We start from the raw sequence: 23,137 nt of genomic DNA on the forward strand, positions 1-23,137 counted from the left end.
TCTACGGCACGATCAAGCTGCCTTGTACTTCAATATTAACCCTATACCAAAATTATGTTATATATACTCATTTGTGGAAGCTGATTATACTTATATATACTGCAAACCGTCTACTTCATTGAAGAGCACCGAATTATCCTACAGGCTTTGTTGAGATGATTTTGTTTACTTTTTACCTAAAGATACAGACTATAATAGATATAGTTCGGCCAGCGAATCGTTATCGTAAAGATATAGAAATGCACTAAAGGGTTGATTTTTGTTGTCAAATAGCAGGCTTAGTGCACTAAACATAGATAAGGGTTTCAGAATAACGGAATATATTAAAATTATTTTAAAACGGTTTCCTCACGTATAATTAATAAGCTAAAATATGAAATACAAATAATAGAGAATAATAATGGAGTGAGCTCCATCTTAGGCTCTGTCTTCACTTTCAATCAGGTGTGACTAGAGCCAATCGCCGATCAGTTTATTATTAAAAAAAAAAACGTTTACGGGATGACTCCATATTTCTACCTATTTTTATTCGTAATTTTGGCGTAAAAGGTGACATATATACATCCCTGAAAATCACTCCGTATTCCGTTCATAATATGTTACGTTATGGTATGAAAATTTTGCTATTTTCAAATTTTGCGCTAATTTTCAGTACCTATCACAGTATTCACAATACAGGTGATAGGTACTGAAAATTTGCGATGAACTAATTGTTACAATCCCTAGGTCACACGGTGGCGGCTCTCTACTTTCTCACGCTCGCGCCTGCAATACGAATTCCCGGCCAGTTGTATATCGCAATAGGGGAATGAGACTGGAAAGCATTGCGGCACGGCGGAAAAGGCCGGTTTGCTGGCTTTTATCTAAATTACTTGCTCACATTTGTGGCTAGGTTAATCTTGGCCGGAGATTTACTAGGGATTGTACACATTTTATGGCGATGCGTAAATACCTGGAGGCATAATCAGGTTTATAATGTAATATTAAATCTGTGTGCCTTACAATAGTTACAGTCACGCTTGCACTCTTGGTGCGAGAGGGAAGCAATGAGATTAATATCAACTCATTACATATTAGATTTATATTTTGAATACATATCCAGTGGCGCCTGGATAACCTAATAACTTAATGGCAAAAAAAAAAAATGAAATACCTATTCCTTTTTAATCTTGCAAGAGATTTTAACCGAATAATCTCGGAAGATTTTTAATCTGATTTAAAATCTCTTGCTGCAAGATTAAATCGCAGAATAAAAAGTTAGGTATAGCATCATAAAGAACACAGAAGATTACCGAAAACACGTAGTAACTACATTGAAAGTACGAAAACGGGTTACTATTTACTATGTTAAAGAATTTCCGGTCAAGCCAAACTGACCCAATTTAAATTAAGGATCAGCAACAAATCATAGGCAAACATTTACCGAGAGATTTATTATCTTCCAGCACAAATTTAATGTACGACGCCCCTTTTTCTTCACACTCCAGAAATTTGTATTGCATAAAGTTTATGCTAGGTCCAAACTCTGTTCCAACAACCTAATTTATGCGGCTAACCCCGTGGTTAATATTTCCGAGGCGTTACAAAAGTTTGCACCGCAGATTTATTGAAGTTGTTTGACACTAAACTATGGCGGTTAAACATGTAGATAAGTTCCAGTTATGTGCCGCTGTCGCTTATTTTGGCACGTTGTAAACTTTAAGATTAAGTACATTCGAATGGCGGCTAATATTGTAGCGTTGACACACTTGACACTTGACACAGGAGATGTTTTCTGTAATTTTCCTTGATAAAATGGCGTTGCGGTCGTGTTGCAGCGTTGCTGTCGTTATTAGAACGCTCAATACCACTTTTTTCCCCTTTTTTTTATGCTAAAACAATGGCCGACTTGCCCACAATTCTTTATTATACCGCCGCCATTTTGGAGGATTTTTTTTTCTTTAGCCTATTAGTGTGTCCCACTGCTGGGCAAAGGCCTCCCCTCTTTCCCGCCACTTGTCTCTGTCTAATGCACACTCCCGCCACTCCACACAGAATGTATCTAGGTTGTCCCGCCATCTCCGTTTGGGTCTTCCTCTGCCCCGAGATCCATCCTGTGGGATCCAGTCCGTGGATACTTTAGCCCAGCGTTCTGGGTGCATTCGGCAGATGTGCCCTGCCCAGTCCCATTTCAGCTTTGCGGCCTTCATGCCCACATCCACAATGCCAGTTTTGGAACGCAGTTCGGTGTTTCTAATACGGTCGGTTCTACGAACACCCAGTATGCTGCGTTCCATTGCTCTCTGGCAAACCTTAAAATAAGTTTACTAATTTCAATTATTACTTTCTATATTGATCAAAATATGATGTACATAACTACATATATAAGCCGGTTTTAAAGTTGTCTTCATCGAAGCTACACGACACAAAATGCACGATTTCTCTAAATTGTACGAAATTTATGCGGATACGGCACTGTAATTCAGTACCTATCGTATTTAATCTCCAGCAAAAAAGCAAGTTAATTTGACGTCGGAGCGACCCACGCAAATGTTCCCAATTTGTCTAATTTTATTAATTACGCCCATCAGCTCGCTCCTTTTGTGTTTGTCTCGCTAACTACGATATAAATACTTTTCTTAACTTCCGCTTCTAGGGCAATTTGTGTTTTCAAAGATGCAGATAAATATACAGGGTGAAAATCTATTAATAAATAAATAAATAAATACTAACTATAAATAAATAAGGATATTTTTTAAACAAATTGACTAAGTCCCACAGTAAGCTTATGAAGGCTTGTGTTGTGGGTACCCAGACAACAACATATATTAATACAATATAAATTCTTGTACATTAAGAAAATGCGTACACATAATTGTCAGATTGTATTAGCATAGTTATAGCATCAACGTGGACCAAACTAATCCACAATCCACTTACCGATTTTTTTAAAAGCCTACCAACCGATTGTTTGTTGGTGGGTGATTCCCCACCAACCAACGGACCAACATATACAACATAACATGGTTAAGGTGGACTCCACGGGTAGCAAAATATCACTCGTATCTTAATCTAACACGCCCGAGTAACTACAAAAATCCCCTCTTGGGCTGCCCTACCACTATAAGTAAGTTTTTTTTTTACAAAACATTGCCTAATGATATTTTTTTCGTTTCAGGTACACAACAGAAATTCTAGCGGAATGCGTTCAAAAACCAAAGTCACCTGATTTGCCACAAACGAAACAGTCTGTTGGCGTAACTTTTTCATTAAACAAATTTTCAATGTTGGCAGAATTTGCCTGCCGGTGCCAATTGTTGCGATGTTTTATTTTTTCATTCGCGCGTGAATTCAAAATGTTTTTTAGAACATAGTTTTTTATGGTAGAGTAGTGAATTCAATTCAATTTTTTTTTCGTTATGAAGTTTGTTTAAGTTTCTGTTTTGAACATAAACTTAAACAAACAATTGTCAATAAACTATTAGATACGCCAATAACAAGGTCTTGTAAAATGTAAGTTTTTTATCTTTTTTTGCAGGTTAGTAGGTAGCTGATAACATGGATATAGTCTCAGTATATTTTTTTAATGATATATTTAAGAATGCTCTGTTTACACATGTCACAAGGGGTAAGCATTTGTGCCCGACTTATCCTAGATACTTTAATAAGTTAATAATATATATGTTGCCATTTATATAGGCTCTATTTGTGATAATCCGCAAATGAGGGTTACACTCAAATTGGCAGTTGGCCGGTTGCCGACTTTTAGTCTACCGATTCTACCATGTTCAACCTAAATCCATACAATCCAATGACGGTCTAAAGGCACATATTATGTAGGTAAATAAAGTATCGAAGAATCGAAGCGAAGATTAGATTGAATTGGACATATATATTCATACAATATGCTATGTGTTTGTTAGTTGGTCCTCTCTGTGTTGCGATAGGATATTATTAATACAAATAATGAAATACTTACTCCGAAGACTTGAAGTGACAGACAAAAAGTAAAAGAAATATTTTCTTGGAAACTATGCACATTGTCCCAAATATTTTTGGTGGGTATAAAAGTTCAGATGTGCATAATAGTTTTCCATCATATTTTCTCGGAAACGTTCGTATTGGTCATGCTACTTAACTCAACCTCAATACTATTTGTACCGAGACTGACTGAAATAGCAAGACACTTCGTAAGTTTCCGTGAAAATGCGATGGAAAATAATTATGCACTAGGTACATCTGTAGCCCGAGCTACTTCTCATGTAATGCATAACGAAGTGGCACCGAAATCAAATTCGTTGACTGTACAGTAGAGGCAATCTGTGATTTACATACACAATTCGATAACGCAATTCAGACATGGGATCCGCCATATCAACGACATCTACCGTGACATTGATCTAAACTTCCCTGCAACGCTATTAGTCGCATCACGGAGTGCAAACGTGGTTAATCAACTTTGTCAAACGTTGCATGCGCATCAACATGTGTAGTAGAGACTAGAGACAAGCTAATGAACATGGTGATGTGATGTTTGGTACAGCGTGTCGTGTATTAAAACAGTGTAGACGACAACACTATATACATAAATGTATAACTGCTGTGTCCGATCCGATATACATACACAATGTTTTGATGATAGAGGCTTTGTCAGATATTTGTGAACAACTTGGCCCCTCCAATATATCTGATGGCAACGGTACAATAACAGGTCCGGCAGTACAGATGTAGCGCATAACTATTTTCCTTCGTATTTTCACGGAAACGTACGAACGTGTCTTGCTATTCCAGTCAGTCTCGGTACAAAAAGTACTGAGGTTGACTGAAGTAGCATGACAAATACGAACCTTTCCGAGAAAATACGATGGAAAACAATTATGCACTACATCTGTACAGACTGTGGAACTTACTTTTATTTCTATAAGAGTTCATATCTTGAATTTAATATGTACTTGTACAAGTACGCGGGGACTTACGAGGATAATGAACTGAAAATATTGTTCAAATCTTTTAACCGTTCTATGCTGTCAGGGTTAATTATAACGCTATTTTTTAAATAATTAAAGAACAGTAAAAACTGCTAACTCTAGAAACCTTAATTAAAACTAAGCGTATTAAGCCAGCTTTCCTTTATACACCCAAGAGCCATAAAACGGGTCACTTCGTACGGTATTTTCCTTACAATTCAAACTTTTTTAATTGTTCTAGAGTGTATTATTAAAGCAAACCGAGGTTTTGTGTTGCAAATGAATAATTTAGTTGCAATATTCAAATTGCAATGGCGGACCGTTGAGAATGGTCGATCGATTTTACACTCTGGCGCTATTAAAATGGGTCAGTTTATATGGAAAGTGACCAGTTTTTATTGCTGTTGAGTGTAGGTATCGGCGGCTTGTATTTAAAGTAACATTAATTATTCACAGTTAGACTAAAGTGGTTTTGTTAATTGGATGATATCCCTCCAGTCTAGAATCTTTGGATTTAAATAAAATGCACATGAAGCATTTTTACGTATAATTAACATAAATAAAAATGCAACTACGAAAAATTTTCCAAAGGTTGAGAATCGGAACGTAAATCCTTAGACCTGTGTTCATGATTTTTTTTTCTATGGAGCGAAAGTTGTTTAATCATGTTTCGTATCTATGTAGTTACTAGAGATAGGCCTCAAGATTGCTATTCATATTTTGAATATTATGATCTAAAAAAGCGTTACGATTTTTCTAAAACTCAGTTGGCTGAAACTATACCGTACCTTAAGATGCATATTCACTTCAGATTTCTACGCTGGCAAAATCGCTGGAAGAAGCTAGTATTTCCATAAAATCATCAGTAAATTTAACTAGTTCGTTCCAGCTCACCGCTATGCGGTGGAAACCGGTTCGAGCCGGAATTTTCCGGTTATATTCCGGTATTTTCCGGGATTACCGGGAAAACCACGCCGGTGCGGTGCGGCGCATCTGCATAGATGCTATTCTGATTATGATCGATGCTGCGGTTTCAGTTGGGTTGGGATTCTGTCTGTTTTGATGTGAATGTAAATTTACTGGTGCTGTTAGTTATATTAAAATGGATAAGCTGAAATATGTCAGTACGTACGAAAACAAATACGGTACGGCCGTAGTCGTGACTCGGGTGGCTAGACTTTGCCCATGCTAAGTTTGCACAATAATAACGGATATGTACGTATAATATAGGAATAATAAGCTGACATCCTAGCCCTGGGAGTGGGCACTGGATTGGTCACTTTTTCTTTCGTATAGGTATAAACATCTACAACATCTTTATAATGTGTAGTGTTTCTAATTAAAAATAACACAAATCAAAATATTTTTATGAAATAAACTTATTTGTTTCCTAATTATAAAATTGAAGCATTTAGAAGACTAATACTTTGAGATCTCTGGGATTGGTTCCATAAGGAGGCATGCATCATTATTTTATTTTACTTTCTTAAAATATACCATATAATTATATCATATATATTAACTATTAAGCGAAACGTATGATCGAATTATCGTGGACCGGACACGCGGTCTCCAGGGAAATTAACTTCAACCTATCGATATGGCCGGGTTATATACTGGACTGAACATGTTTACCATCTTATGAGACTGTATAATATGTGTCATTTCAACCTTTTAAGCATATGTCTCTCTTCACATACGTTACTTGTCCCGGTCCTGAGCTAATCTCATCCAGAATAGACCCGCAATCTTCCGAATGTCGTCCACCTAACGAGGTAACGGAGGCTAGGCGCTTCTTTCATCCGAAAGTGGTTCAACCGAAAGGTTGATAATGATGACGACGATGATATGCGTATTATGAGTAGTTTAAAGTACTGGCAATGACTTCGATTTAGATTTCAGTAGTCTCGCTTATTTGACGCTACTTTTATAATACTGCAAATGCTAGAAAAGTTGTTTTTATTTCATATTTCAAACAAAAAATCATTTTCTTAGCATTTTCAAAGGTATTGAAAGAATATTTTTTTAGCGATAACACCGCCTGTTTTCACCCTCTATCTTTATTTACAGCCGTATTCGAACAATGAGATACGTCAAATACTAGATATGAAACGATATGGATCGGATATGTCAGTGTCAAAAGTAACGTTTTTGTTTGAATAAACGTCAATTTTGACACTTGTTTGACACTGAATGTTTCGAATACGGCTGTTAGTCTGTACTGTTTTCTTTGATTTCGGTGTGCAACATCGACTATAATGTTATTATATCCATTTATCTATGTCACAACATTCACACGCTAACTACAAATACATAGTTCCTAATTGACTAAAACAACATTTATGATGACATAATGTTGTCGGTGACATCATGAGATTATGACTTATGATGATGGATGTTCCGATGACTTTAACATACCTACTACATTAAGGATTTTTAACTTTATACGTAGGTGCATACTTGTATAGTTCCGTGGTAATATTGTAGAATGGATACCAATTTGGTATAAGTTAGCAGCATCAATCAAATGAAAAACTGACTGATGTAATTATGACTGATGAAAGCAAAAAAAAAATGTCCCTGGCCGAAAGTTACAGACTCTTGGAGGCTATAATTTCTGATTATTACTTAACCCTGTACATTGACGACCGGTCTGGCCTAGTGGGTAGTGACCCTGCCTGTGAAGCCGATATAAAGTTTCGGAGAAATCATTAATGTCTAGAAATTATCGTCTGTAAATAGTCTACAGATATATTGGTTAGAGTGAGATGCAATGTGAGTGAGCTTACGCAAAAGCAACGACTATTCGTGATAAAGTTTATAAAGTTTACCCCAATAGGGCTCATCCATTGATTACGTCACACGATTAGGGGGTCAATAAAATGTGACATGTTGTGACAAGGGGGAGGGGGGAGTCACACACTTTGTGACGTCACTTTAACTACATATGTAACCGAAAATGGTTTTTTTTTATTAATTGTTAAAGAACTAGTTTTTGCAATGATAATCGTTTTTATTTTATTTTATTTTATTTTTGTTTTTATGGATGTATTTTTATTCCTCATCGGTTTCGTGTTATAAATTTCTAACAATGAATTTGTCAAAAATGTTTTTTTTTGTCAAAACATAAACTAATTTAAATTGTTGATTTCATTGAAAACAAAATTGTCAAATATGTGACGTCACACCAGGCTCCAATTTCACCACGGTGACAGGTGCGACAATTGTAAAACATCACTGTTGCTGACGTCACAGGCATCCGTGGGCTACGGTTGCCGCTTACCATCGGGCGGGCCGTATTCCTGTTTGCCACCATCATTGTTTTATTAAAAAAAACTTTATTATATCGGAAAAAAACAGATATTTCTCTTGCTAAGTTTATGACAATTGTCACAAGAAACACTACAATTGTCACGAAATTCCGACATATAACTCATTACCTGTCAAGAATTACCTACAATTCTTCTAAATCTTGACAATTGTCAGAAACTTCGCAAAAGAGATATCTGTTTTTTTCCGATATAGTAAAGTTTTTTTTAATAAAACAATGATGGTGGCAAACAGAAATACGGCCCGCCCGATGGTAAGTGGTAATCATAGCCCATGGATGCCTGTGACGTCAGCAACAGTGATTTTACAATTCGTCGCACCTGTCACCGATGTGAAATTGGGGCCAGGTGTGACAAGGAGGGGGGAGGGGTCAAAAAATCTTTAAATTCGTGTGATTTAATTAATGGACGACCCCAAACTACGCATTTCGCGTACGCAATAATAAAGCGGTGGCATATTACCGTCATTAAGTCATATTAGCGTACTGATGAAATATTCAAGGGAGTTGTTATTTCTCACAAATATACCTAACACCAGTTTAACCGCGAACTCTGGCCCCGTACAGTTATTACGAAGTTCGAGTTCAGAGTTAAGATGGTAAGCATGAGTTTTGGTAAGCCCAGGAGACGCTAGATGGCGCTGTCTTGTTTGTAAATTGTGCGTGAAGTTATTAAACATGTTAATGACGGAGTCACAAATATGTACACATACTGTGGTTTGGGTTTAATATACTTAGTCATTAGTTTCACAAGGTTGTTGTTAAAACCCTTGTGGTAATGTTGATACTAGAGTAAGGGAAAGATTCAAAAATTGAATCACGAGCGTAGCGAGTGGTGCGTGGTTCGAAATGTGAATTGTTAACTCTTGAGCATTTCGAGGATTCGTGTCAAGAGGTAAAACAAACTTTGCTACCAAGTGGAACACAATTTATCAGTAATACGAGGAAATTCAAACTAAACACATACAGATCAAATGAAGCCAAATGAACGCTACCTATTAAACATTTATTATACCAAATTATCACTTAAAATCAACTTTGCCACTCTTGTTGATAAAATGTCAAAGTCTTGAATTTAACAAGAGCATTTTGTCGCTATTATTAACATATACCCATAAAAAACAAGCCGACCCTTCTTTGTTGCAAGGATGAATGTAGCTATTAAATGGGCTAATAAGAATATTGAGAAATTTTTAAGTCAATGTTTGGTTATCGGCTTAGATTCTAGTCTCATTAAAAATATGTTGATTTCAGGGACCAATAATAATATCAAATTGGCTGGAATCAATATGTTTAATAAGGCTCAGGCCAGACAATATTCAGCCAATATCGACATTAGCCAGCTGGGCGATATTAAAATGCAAATTCCTTGAATCAATGTGCTATGATAATTCAATAATATCTGGGAGACCGAGCTTAGCTCGGAAAACACATAAAAACTTAAAAATGCGCATTTTTCCAGAGATAAGACCTAGCTAGATCGATTTGTCGCCCCCGAAAACCCCCATATATAGCAAATTTCATTGAAATCGTTTGACCCGTTTATCTATAAGATCACAACCGAGGTTTGAATCTACGATTTTTAACCACCAGTCCACCACACACATATAAAAGATAAATAATCATTTTGTTATGCATAAGGGTTAAAGGATTTTGTAATAATATTTATATGCAAAAGCATAATTTCATGTCTAGACGGGTTAGACAAGCTATGTGCCTGTCAGTCAGTCAAAATGAAAATATTTCTCTCTTCGTAACCACTAAATTGAAGATTAACACTACAAAGTGTTTAAGACAGACCGCAGACCTCACAAACATTTATAAGTTATAAGACTTATAAGCCATCACCAGACATAAATTAATTTCGTTTAACTAATTCTAGCTCCAGTTGCCAAATATATTCAGCCTAGATCTCAAATTTACTTTGAAACTTCCAGCCTAATTCGAACGTGCGCTGACATCCGATAGATATTTGAATCATCCCGATATCCGATTGAACTGAAATTTTGCATACATATGTAAATCGGATGACAAAGCAAGATTATGATGACATGGAGCTGATCTGATGATGGAGACAGGAGGTGGTCATGGGAACTCTGTAAAGCGGGCCACTCACACACCTGCCGCAGGGGCAATACCGGTCGCACGTAGGGAATGCAAATCGGTTATTTTCGGTTATTTTTTGTATGGAAATTATCGGTTATTAACCGAAACCGCGGTTATTTCCATACAAAAAATAACCGATTTGCATTCCCTAGTCGCACGGCGGTCGGAGCAATTTTAGGCTGTTTTCTACACACTAGCCTGCCACTCAGTGTGTAAGTGATAGTCCCGCTGAACGCACGTCGACGAGAATGGCTCCTGTGTTATCAAAGCACCAAAGGATTGGTACCGCCTTGGCACTTTCTGTGCTACCGAAAAAAAAAGAAAGAGAAGATATTGGCGATGGCAAAGAGTAGGGTGATTCACTTTTGTATGGAGAAAAAAAAGTTGTAATATTTTTCCAGACTTTGCTCACCGATGGAGTCTCTCCACACTAAAAACTATCTATTTCAATTTTCAAAAGAATCGAATAACGTTTAGAGGTTGCACAAGTTGAAAAGGTAGAGTGAGAACCCCATACATTGCGTGAAAATTAACTATGTTCTTAAATGGCAAAATATAATGAACTGATACTAAAATCGCATGAGAAAACTTAATTTTGCGTCTAAAACACGATAAAAGCACTTTTTCTTTGGAAACAGGTGGAAAAACCGAAAAATCTTAATTAGAACATTTATCGAGTAACCAAAATCCAAGTTTACTACTAATTTTAAAATTTATTTATATGTAGAAGGTTCAGTATCACACTACTCTCCGCTTTGATGGTAGCCGCTCAAACTATTTTCTACCCTCCGATGTAGAGTCGTTGGTTATTTGAAAAATCTTTGTTGATGTTGTGCAACCTCTAAATGTTGGCCGATTTTAATTTTTTTTAACGTATAATATTATTATATCAGTTAGAACAAGAATTCGAGCAAAGTCAGATGAAAATCGAAAGTTCGGAAAAATGAAACACCCTAGCAAAGAGGTTAAGAAAAAATAATAATTATGTATTTAGAATGTTAGCAATAACTATTGTAAAAGGAAAATAATATATTATTACACTTAAATATAGATATTTGCAAAGGAAATACTGACCTTTTTCAACTCACGCGAGTAAGACGTGCGCATGTTTACAATTTTTTTTTTATTTGTAATGTATACACCGTTGGCGAGTTCGCGATATATTTCGAACATTAATTCGAAAGTTTGGTTTCGCATGTCGCGGTCAAAATATTTTTTGTTTTTTTTTATCCCACATGTGGGGCCGGCCTTTATATACACTCTAAAAAAAATTTGGTTGGCCCAATCAATATCTTGATAGTCGTAATCAAGCATCTTGATTCCATACGAGCCTAACAAGAACTTAGACACATCAAACAAGGTAATTCTGATTGCTATTACTATTGTTATGTAACTGAACCAATTAAGATCTTGTTCAATATTTACATGAAAAATAATTATACTAACTAATAGTGATAGAGCTTAGCGAAAAGAAACTGCATTTTTGGCAGAAAGCAAGCCGCTTTGCCCAGTGATACTAGGGACCAATCTGAATGATTTCATCCGAGGAAACACAAATTTCATTCACTAGAATTCAAGATGGCGGACCTTTTCAAAAATGGCGGCTGCAATATTTAAAAAAATTATAGACACAAAACGGCTGCACCGATTTTAATGATTGATATATCGATCAATTCGTATTGACACTTGTAATCGAATAAAAAATATGGCATTTAAGAAATTAAAGATGGCGGCCGAATATTAAGAAAATTGTGTTTTTGTTCTTTAATTTTTTTCCTTCTAATGAAAATAACAACTAAATATTCTATATTATGATCACATATTCTTTCATTTAAACGAAACCTGATAATATTATCTGCAAAATAAAAAAATAAACTTAACAATCCGTTGAGTAGTTTTTGAACTATACGCATTTCAAAAAGCGCGTAACTGCCGTCCGAAACGACCCGCTCGCGCGGCTCGCGTCAAAACTGAGAATGTTGATGATTTAAAGGTAAAAAAAAGAACTGAAATCATATTTACTTTATTTATTGAGCTATAAATAAATTGTATTTCTGCTTATTATTTGTGACCATCACGGGAAAAGTTATGGCGGCTGGCGCTTACGTCGCTTAGCACCGCAATAGTATTGGAGCGGCGTTAATAATAGCGTAAGCGCCATCCGCCCTAAGGTACCTATACCCGTGGGACCGTGGGTTCAAACTTATTCCTCTTTATCATCTTCGTCCGATGTGGATGAACTGAAAGAAAAGAAAATTCATATGAAATCGGAACAAAATATAACTAATATAATTAAATTAAATATATAGAGATGAACTACGCCAAACTAACTTCCATTACTATTTCAATGTGTGTAGTATTGAAATAGTAATGGAGGGCGCGACAGTTTGGCGTGTTTTATCTATAAGTACCTTTCGTTTTTGCAGTTGCCTTTGCAAGTGCTGCATTGCACTGTACAGGGTAGACCCACTCTCCGACACGTGCAGCGCATTGTTTCGCAGCCTTTTTTACAGCCGCAATGGTCCAGGTATGATAATTCACGCCACATCGCCCTAGCATCAGACCATTGCGGTTCCCAACTGCCATTAGATGACTTCCAACCCCAAGAGGATGGCAATGGCACAGAGGCATCATCAAGAATAAGGGCATATCACCCCATAAGTGGCCTGCTTGATATGTGAGACGGAGCGCGTGTTTATGTAATGCTGCCGATGTTGGTGGGATGCTGGTTACCAATTTATTTTTAGTAGTAAATAGCTCCTTGCGTACCAAGTTGTCCGACGAATGTGCTATTTGTGGGTCATATATTGTGCTATTTATAGGCAGCAGGTGAACTTTTCCGGCATAGCCATGATTTCTTCAGGAAGGCTTTGTAATGGCTGCGATATTTGTTTTAAAGTTGGTGTAACTTCAGACTTATTTCCTTTTGTATGGAAGTAAGAAGTAGTGTCACACCCTGTATAGAGGCGTGAAAGTCACGAAGAGCGGTTGATCTGTCAGAACCCAAAGTATTTGCTATTTTATGAACATCGCCATAACGGCGTTATTTGCAGTCCCAGTTAATAGCCATAACTCTTGCAGGCCACTCTCAATTTAAGTTTGATGATATGATATCAATAACACCAAAACATCTGTATCGAAAGATCTAATCAAAATACGCCTAATTTCCTGTTCTGCCTGATCTTATGAATAGGAACACATGCAGAAGAAGCTGATGGCCGCATCGTACTTCACGCAAAAGATCAGGCAGAACAGGGAATTAGGCGTATTTTGATTAGAACTTCCGATACAGATGTTTTGGTGTTATTGATATCATATCATCAATCTTCAATTGATAGTGGCCTGCAAGAGTTATGGCTAATAACTGGGACTGCAAATAAACGCCGTTATATCGGTGTTCATAAATAGCAAATACTTTGGGTCCTGACAGATCAATCGCTCTTCGTGGCGTGAACGCCTCTACAGGGTGTGACACTACTTCTTACTTCCATACAAAAGGAAAGAAGTCTTGCTTCAAAACGTGGTTGTTACACCCTGAAGTTACACCAACTTTGAAAGAAATATCGCAGCCATTACAAAGCCTTCCTGAAGAAATCATGGCTGTGCTGGAAAAGTTCACCTGTTACTTATATGACCCACAAATATCACATTCGTCGGACAACTTGGTACGCAAGGAGCTATTTACTACTAAAAATAAATTGGTAACCAGCATCCCACCAACATCGGCAGCATTACATAAACAGTCTCACATATCAAGCAGGCCACTTATGGAGTGATATGCCCTTATTCTTGATGATGCATCTGTGCCATTGCCATCCTCTTGGGGTGGAAGTCATCTAATGGCAGTTGGGAATCGCAATGGTCTGATGCTAGGGCGATGTGGCGTGAATTATCATACCTGGACCATTGCGGCTGTAAAAAAGGCTGCGAAACAATGCGCTGCACGTGTTCCGACACGTCTACCCTGCACAGTGCAATGCTGCACTTGCAAAAACAAAAGGTACTTATAGATAAACCACGCCAAACTGTCCCGCCCTCCATTACTATTTCAATACTACACACATAACACACATAGAAATAGTATTGGAGGGGCGGGACAGTTTGGCGTAGTTCATCTCTATATATTTAATTTAATTATATTTAGGTATATTTTGATCTGATTTCATATGAATTTTCTTTTCTTTCAGTTCAACCACATCGGGCAAAGATGATGGAGAGGAATAAATTTGAACCCACTGGTATAGGTACCTTAGGGCGGATGGCGCTTACGCTATTATTATATTAACGCCGCTCCAATACTATTGCGGTGCTAAGCGACGTAAGCGCCAGCCGCTATACCTTTTCCCGTGATGGTCACAAATAATAAGCAGAAATACAATTTATTTATTTATTTATAGCTCAATAAATAAAGTAAATATGTTTTCAGTTCTTTTTTTACCTTTAAATCATCAAAGTTCTCAGTTTTGACGCGAGCCGCGCGAGCGGGCCGTTTCGAACGGCAGTTACGCGCTTTTTGAAATGCGTATAGTTCAAAAACTACTCAACGGATTGTTAAGATTATTTTTTTATTTTGCAGATAATATTATCAGGTTTCATTTAAATGAAAGAATATGTGATTGATCATAATATAGAATATTTAGTTGTTATTTTCATTAGAAGGAAAAAAATTAAAGAAAAAAAACACAATTTTCTTAATATTCGGCCGCCATCTTTAATTTCTTAAATGCCATATTTTTTATTCGATTACAAGTGTCAATACGAATTGATCGATATATCAATCATTAAAATCGGTGCAGCCGTTTTGTGTCTATAATTTTTTTAAATATTGCAGCCGCCATTTTGGAAAAGGTCCGCCATCTTGAATTCCAGTGAATGAAATTTGTGTTTCCTCGGATGAAATCATTCAGATTGGTCCCTAGTATCACTGGGCAAAGCGGCTTGCTTTCTGCCAAAAATGCAGCTTTCGATGTAAATATCGCCGTAAGCCCTACTACTATAAGGGCTTGATAATTATTATCATGATACGTAACTGTAACAACTAAAACAAACAAGTTAGTTTAACTAAGAAGTAAATCAATGTTAACATGAAGAATTACTGTATTAACTATTTGACCCAAATAAGTTCAACTAAGAACATGATTACACCGACTTATGCACCTTATTAGCCTGAACTAAGATATTGGTCAATTTGAATCTATTGTTTAATCATTTCAACTAAGATTTAAATCAATGTTAACATGAAGAATTACTGTATTAACTATTTGACCCAAATAAGATCAACTAAGAACATGATTACACCGACTTATGCATTTTATTAGCCTGAACTAAGATATTGTTCAATTTGAATCTTAATTGTTTAATCATTTCAACTATGAAGCTTGTTTAGTACAATACCATTCTTGTTCAATTGTACTATGACTTACTTTGTCTCATTTACTAATACATGCTAATACATTTCTTTCAGATCTCTAGTTTTTTTACGCGCCGTGCTGAATAATGCTGATGGTCCTCGTTGTTATACTCAAGGCATTAGTCTTAAATACTAAGATATACATTTATTTCAGATCTTTTTGGCGATCGGCCTAAACCGGTTTAGCTTTACAAACACGGGAGGAGGCGTGCTTGTGAAATGTGAAGCCATACCGGTCTAGGCCGATCCTCAAAAAAATCTGGAATAAATCTGTAATCTGTATTACCTACTTAGTATTTAAGACTAATGCCTTGAGTATAATACGAGTACGAGGACCAGCATTTATTCAGCACGGCGCGTATAAAAACTAGCACAAAGGAAATTTATCAAATTTAAACGAATAAGTAGTTAATAAAATATAACAACAAAGAAAGGGATAAAACATAATTAAACTAAATCAGGCCCGTAAAGTTTTATGAAAAGGGGTAAATAAATAAAACAAAAAAATATTATAATAAGATGTTATTTATTAATTTAAACATTTTGAAAGTACACTACACTCACAGTGTCACTGCGCGAGTTTGATTCGGATTTCACTGGTTATTTTTAGACAAACAAATCACAGGATTCCACACATTTGACAGTTTAAAACCCGATCTTCACGATTGAAATTTTTATATTTGTGAATTTCAATGGCTTCTCTTACCAATCTTGGTATATAGTGGTGTCGAAATGACCTTGGGACTATGCAACTCGATCCAGTGATTATTGTACCCGATTGTTCTTGACCGCAGCGATGTGTTCTTTAATTCTGCAGGCAATAATGCGTTTGGTCTGCCCAATGTGCGAACTACCACAACTGCACTCAACTTTGTACACACCAGGTTTTTCCAGAGGAATAAGTAATTGAATGAGCTTAACGCAACTGCATGCTACTGAGACTCGACTGCTCGCTCGCACGGTGGCACACGCCGCGAGAGGGGCGCGGGCGGGGCGGAGAGCGGGTGTACAGGCGCTCCCCCCGCTTATCTCTTGATTGATCGGATTAACCGATTATTTAATTTAATTATTAAGAAAATCGATTTAACAAATAATTCTTAGTAGAATGGAATATTAGTTTCGTAATTAATACAATAATTTGAACATAATGGGATTGAATGTTTTATCTTCGTTGTTCTAAATATTGTATGTTTAGTTGATTGAACTACCAAATCTTATGTAAATCAACAAAGACAAAATAATCAAATAAACTATTAAAATGTTCATAACTATTAACATATTTATCTGTTTTAATTAATTTGTTAAGGATTGAATTAACCTACGTTACATAATTATGCCAACAAGTTAATAATAGATGCAAAGTATACAATTGTTAGGATTAATAACATACCTACTTTATTAGTTCAATCACAGATACACTTATTGTTTTAAGTAATCAGCTTTCTTTGATTTATATAAGATCGTTATTGTTGTAATTAACTTAACGTCAACTAAAAGAAAACTGCTCTTAGTTGGTCTTCATTTTTTAGAGTGTACATCTATTATCCGTGTCCAAATTTCACGTTCTTTATTCATTGTGACAAGTGACCTCCGTTTGGTTCGGTAGTCGCCAATGAACTAACTGGAATTGCCCCAATCGTACTACACATGTAACAACCTAGCAGGGCGGTAGATACAATCTAGGGAGCTAGGAAGGTCTTGCGCCCCTGCCGCCCTGCTGCAGGCCCAATCTAAAAATTGCCCCTGCTTCTCTACACACATCACAATTATGGAGGCAATTAAATAAATAAATAAATAAATAAATATTAGGGGACATCTTACACAGATCAAACCTAGCCCCAAACTAAGCAAAGCTTGTACTATGGGTACTAGGCGACGATATACATACTTGTATAGATAAATACATACTTATATACATAGAAAACAACCATGACTCAGGAACAAATATTAGTGTTCATCACACAAATAAATGCCCTTACTGGGATTCGAACCCAGGACCATCGGCTTAATTAAGGGTCCAATTCCAATATTGCCCCTGCGGGAGGTGTGTGAGTGGCCCGCTTAATAAAACAATGCAAACTAATTGTGTTTGCGTTTACTATATTAGTTGCCTGTGGAAAGAAAAGTACAGTCAGCGATAAAAGCTTATTCCAAAAATGAAATTTCTGCCAAACACTTATTTAATAATTCAAAGGGCTAAAATATGTTTATTTATATTTTATCAGTGTATTTCCGTGAATCACATTTCGTACATACATTCACAGTAAGAAATCAGCCCTATTTCAGTTACCTGCCTGTGAACAAAGGCAGTCTGGGTGGTTTATTTCAGTCGCGCCGCTGACATGTCTGTCGGGCTCCGTGCGATCAAATATTAATGTAGTTGAATCGATTAGCTCTGTTTCATATAATACCAATATATTATGTATATGTCGGCGCGCGATCTTAATATCCGCTAGATCATAAATTCCTAGACATACCGTGAAACGTGAAAATCATTGTTTCGTTCCCTGAGTCGACGAAGCCCCGCTACGCGGGACTCCTATTTCTGGACAGTTTGCCCTTCGGGCATCTGAAGCAACCTTACGAAACTATCCTGCCTGTCTTGCATGGTTTAATGCTGATATTACGATCGGTCTCCGACATAGGTATACACCGATGTTGTATATATAAGTTAGGAAAAGTTAGGCCTTGTTCTCATTGTCGCCAGACATTCCGCGGGGATTATACATGTCATTAGCGAGCTAGTGCTAACATATTATATGTATTCAGGCCTTGAACCGCAAGACGGATTATTGGCTTCATGAAGGATATAATTCTATATACTTGCCTTGCGTGTGGCTTTATATGTATAAGTTACATAATATCATGTGCTTAATAATATGTAATAAGTAAGTCTTCAATATACTGTGAATTATCGAAACATAGTATGTTAGAGATAATGTTCTTGGTATTAAATCGGTGGATCGCTTACTCCTCAAACAATGCTATTTAATTCGATATTAACGCATTCACTGCCAGGGGGCGTGGCCTAGGAACAAACTTGTATGACGATGAACGCATATGTGCATTGGGGGCAGTGAATGTGTTAACATAACCATATCCCGGTTTTCGAAGGCAAAATCTTCAAAAATAATTAAATGTAAAGTAAATTCTAAATCATAAAAACAAATGTAACTCATCCGTGAAATAAAAGTTATTAATTATGAACATTAGTTATTTTATTAACCATTTGCAAATCTGTCTTATTTATTCTTATTGCATTGCAACGGTTTTATGCATTAATGTATGCATGAGTTCACTGCAAGTGCAACTAATATTACACAAGTGAAAGGGAACTGAAGGCCTAGGAGTGGTTTAGCTCTAGAATAGTGGAATTCCTAGTATTATAGTTAAGTTAAAGGCTTATGTGAACACAATTAACTAAACATAGTTAGATTAAGAAGCGGTATCACGTCAGCTTTCGCCGACGCCGAGCTCACGGAGATCTGCCTGATTTACTTACTTGGCTGGCGCGATGACCCAAAATGAGTCTTGGCCTCCAACACAAGAGCACACCGCTTGGCTCGGATAGAGTGGAGGGCCTCCACTCTGTTGGAGGCATAGAAGGTAGGATCGTATAGAAGTGGTATACGCGTGCCTCCGTGAGGGACAAAACATACGCAAATGCCATGCCACCATAATCCATACTAAACAAACGGTGGGGAACAAATAAAATGTGAGACTGTGACAAGGACAAACAATAATAGCTATTTCGCTGCTACTCCTACTGAAAGATACATAAGACTATCCTGTTCGGTCACTACTCCCCACCCTCACGCCAGATCCAGTTTTAATACTAGATTCATGGTTGGAGGCCAAGACTCATTTTGGGTTGGGTCATCGCGCCAGCCAAGTAAGTAAGTCAGATCAAGGAGATTGACAATGACAGGGCCCGCGCCTACGCCGCGGCAGTAACGCCACCTTTTATCCAAATGTCACCTTTAAGGGGCCCACAGATTACCAGTCCGCCGGACGATATCTGCCTGTCAATTGTTCGGAGCTGTCAAATTTTGCGTTTAACTGACAGGCTGATATCGTCCGGCGAACTGGTAATCAGTCACCTTTAGGCTAAGCGTATGCTGAGACGCAAGCGACGCAGTTCACGCAGCGCAGCGCAGAGCAGATGTTGTAAAGTATGGAACGTCCTTGCGCTGCAGTGTGCGTATCTAAAGGACGTTCTATACTTTACAAAATCTGTTCTGCGTGAACTGCGTCACCTGCGTCACAGCATACGCTTAGCCTTATTCTTCGTTGTCGAACGTAAATATAAATATTTACTAACGTTTACACGACGCAATGTGCTCTATTAAAACTCCAGGAGTAAAAGGGTCAATGGTTCCCCGAAACATAATCTAGTGTACGTAAATACGCGGCCCGAATACCTATTAACAGCACACGCTTCTATTCCTATACCTTAACTCATTGCTATAAGGTTCAAAACACGTCGAAAATTATTTGTTACGGCATTCGGGTGAAGGTGAAACATTAAACTTTAAATGAGTACGCCTAGTTAATGTTGTAATTTTTTGTTGGAATTTGTTTTGACGGGTAAGGGTTTTCAGTAAAAATGGGGTCATATTTCATCCCCTATTATAATTCTCTTGGGATATTATAAATAAGAAAATGAAAAGATGGTTTTTAAGCCCCATTTAGACGGATCAAGAAATTGCATGCGATTTTGTTACATTGCGGTATTTGGTCGATCGACTAAATGCATTGTACTCTGTAGTTAGCATGTCTCGAAAATTGCATGTAAGTTCTTGTAGTTCGTGTAATCGCAGTTTCGAACTATTTATTTTACTTTATGGGGTTGTCAGCAAAAGTAGAAAATGATAAATAAGTAGTTGACTTACCATGATTCTTCCACACTTAAAATAACCGGCTCAGTTATCCGAAAACAGGCAAGCTGGTGGGTATGGAGTTCTATGAACGTGACGCTACTGCTAAGTCAGTCAAGTCACATGACATCAGCCCGTCCTGGCTCCTATTTTACCACGTTGACATTACTACCAGGCCCAGGGCCGTATTTATAGACCTATTGATGGCAGTTAGAATTTAGGGGGCTCCCCGTCTCCATCGCAAAACCATTGCTAGGTTGCCTGGACCCCTAGCCCCTTGTGGGCCTAGGCGAAAATCCGGCCCTGACCAGGCGGGGCCGTACGTATATTTGCCTCCGAAGAGTTTGAAAATAAATCAGCCATTCAAAGTCGGTCAAGAGTCGCATGACATCATTGTGCCCATACTTGTGAGTTGAAGGTTGGTGATTCACACGCATTGTTCGGTTCAAACTTGTCTGTGACAATTTAGTTAGATATGGGTAGCTGAGTAAATATATTTACAACACACGACACAAATTTAATTTAATCTAAGTGCTATTAAAATTACACAACGGGGCTTAATCACGTATTTAAGTTTTAAGATTTACCTCCGACGTTTCGAGGACGGCGTTGTCCCCGTGGTCTCTGTCGACACACAACACTAACGATATTCGAGACCACGGGGACAACGCCGTCCTCGAAACGTCGGAGGTAAATCTTAAAACTTAAATACGCGATTAAGCCCCGTTGTGTAATTTTAATAATAATGTTTAATAATCGTGAAAGTTTAAATCAGTGTTAATCTAAGTGGGTAGAAAATTAAAAATCTGGGCTCCTAGCCAAGATGTCAATCGTACATCGACAAATGCCGATCGAAAAGAAGAAATGTATCGGTATGACGGATGCAACGAAATACAAGGCTTCGAAATCACCAAACTTAAAGTTTTGATACGTATTACATAATATATTACGTTTTAATAATAAATGAATTTTATTACAATTAAATTAAGAAACGTATACACGTGACGTCTAATTTCGAACGCCATGTACAATGTAAGACAGACTCATTTGACATTTCTGAATTGTATATTGCTTTCATGTCGTTGCTAAGTTCGAGTTCATGTTTCGTTGACTTTGGATTATGATATAAATTATGCCTAACATGTATAACACGTGTATGAAATTTTCCTTAAATAATTGTGACATAATTCTAATAAAACTTCTTTATTCCAGGTACTTATTCCATAAGGAGCAGTAAGTTAGGAGAGTCCTCCAACCCACTCACAAACAAATTGGACTTTTTTAATTTCACGAAAGGAGTTCGCTTTGAAACAGTCTGAACTCGTAACGAAGTTGTTGTCGAAATGTTCACGTATTGTTTGTACTTCGATTTCGGCTTTTTTTCTGCAAGATTTTTTTGTAAAATAGAAATACATATTAACCTCAAATTTTATTCTTTCAATAAACTTATGCGTAATTTGAAAACTAATCTTGATCGATTTTACATAACCTCCTGAGACCCAGAAGCAATTGTTTTGTTTTTGAAATTGGAACCCTTAGTTACACAATAAAAGTTCAAAATATGTAGATATTGGTATATGTACAAAAAATTGTACGCAGGGACTTAGGAGGATAAGCTAAAAATAATATTGCTTCTGCGTTATAAATGTAAATGTATAATTACATACATTTCTTCACATAATCAGGCGTGGCTCACTCCGCGATTTCGTCGCTTTGCTACAGGTAGCTAAAAGTACATCCGTTCCACACCAATTTTGGGGAAAGCCATAAGCCGCGCGTGGCGCTGTCGCCACTTAGCGGCCATATCTGTGCTGATCGTAACAGACGCGTTTCGTTAGAGAGTGAGTCTTCTGTACCTAAATAGTACTATTATTTATTCTGTGACATAATTTCCTTTCGAGTCAAACCTCGGCAACGCAACTTGCCATTTTATTTCGTTGTTCATTCATTATTTATCTCTAGATTTATGATTCTGTTTACTTTTTATTTATATAATAAAAAATTGCATTATTTATGAAAAATACGCAATTAAAACTTGCGATAGTTTTCTGTGAATAACCTTTTCTATTCGGTTGTGAATTCTCCTTTGAATAATAATTATGATAACGAATAATAATCCTTTATTATCCTTTACTATTTGCAGCGAATGGCTCTTGCAAAATAGTTAATTGTAACTCAAATAATTCCAAAGCTCAATTGACTTATACCGTATTTCGTAGCAGTATTTCTACAAATGATTAGTAATATTGAATATTATGATTTTATTACTAGCTGAAACGTTCCATGAATAACGAAGTTAACATTTGATATTATTATGCCTCGGTATAATAACGTTGAATTATTAAGTGGTTAATTAACTTAGGCAAAAACTAAACCTACTTTTGTTCTTAGAATAAATACATGTTCGTTCAGTTCAGGAATTCAGTGAAATAACTAAATGTATAAATAATACTTTATTGATTCGTTCCCT

General features: G+C 36.8%; 1 protein-coding gene across 1 annotated transcript in view; it reads left to right on the forward strand.

Moving 5' to 3' along the window:
* LOC134801432 (calsyntenin-1) overlaps positions 1 to 23,137 on the forward strand; it is a 344,316-nt gene that overhangs the window by 66,020 nt on the left and 255,159 nt on the right. The gene's annotated exons all lie outside the window — the stretch shown is intronic.

The sequence above is a fragment of the Cydia splendana genome, chromosome 22 (assembly GCF_910591565.1).
Source record: "Cydia splendana chromosome 22, ilCydSple1.2, whole genome shotgun sequence".
Lineage (NCBI taxonomy): Eukaryota > Metazoa > Arthropoda > Insecta > Lepidoptera > Tortricidae > Cydia > Cydia splendana.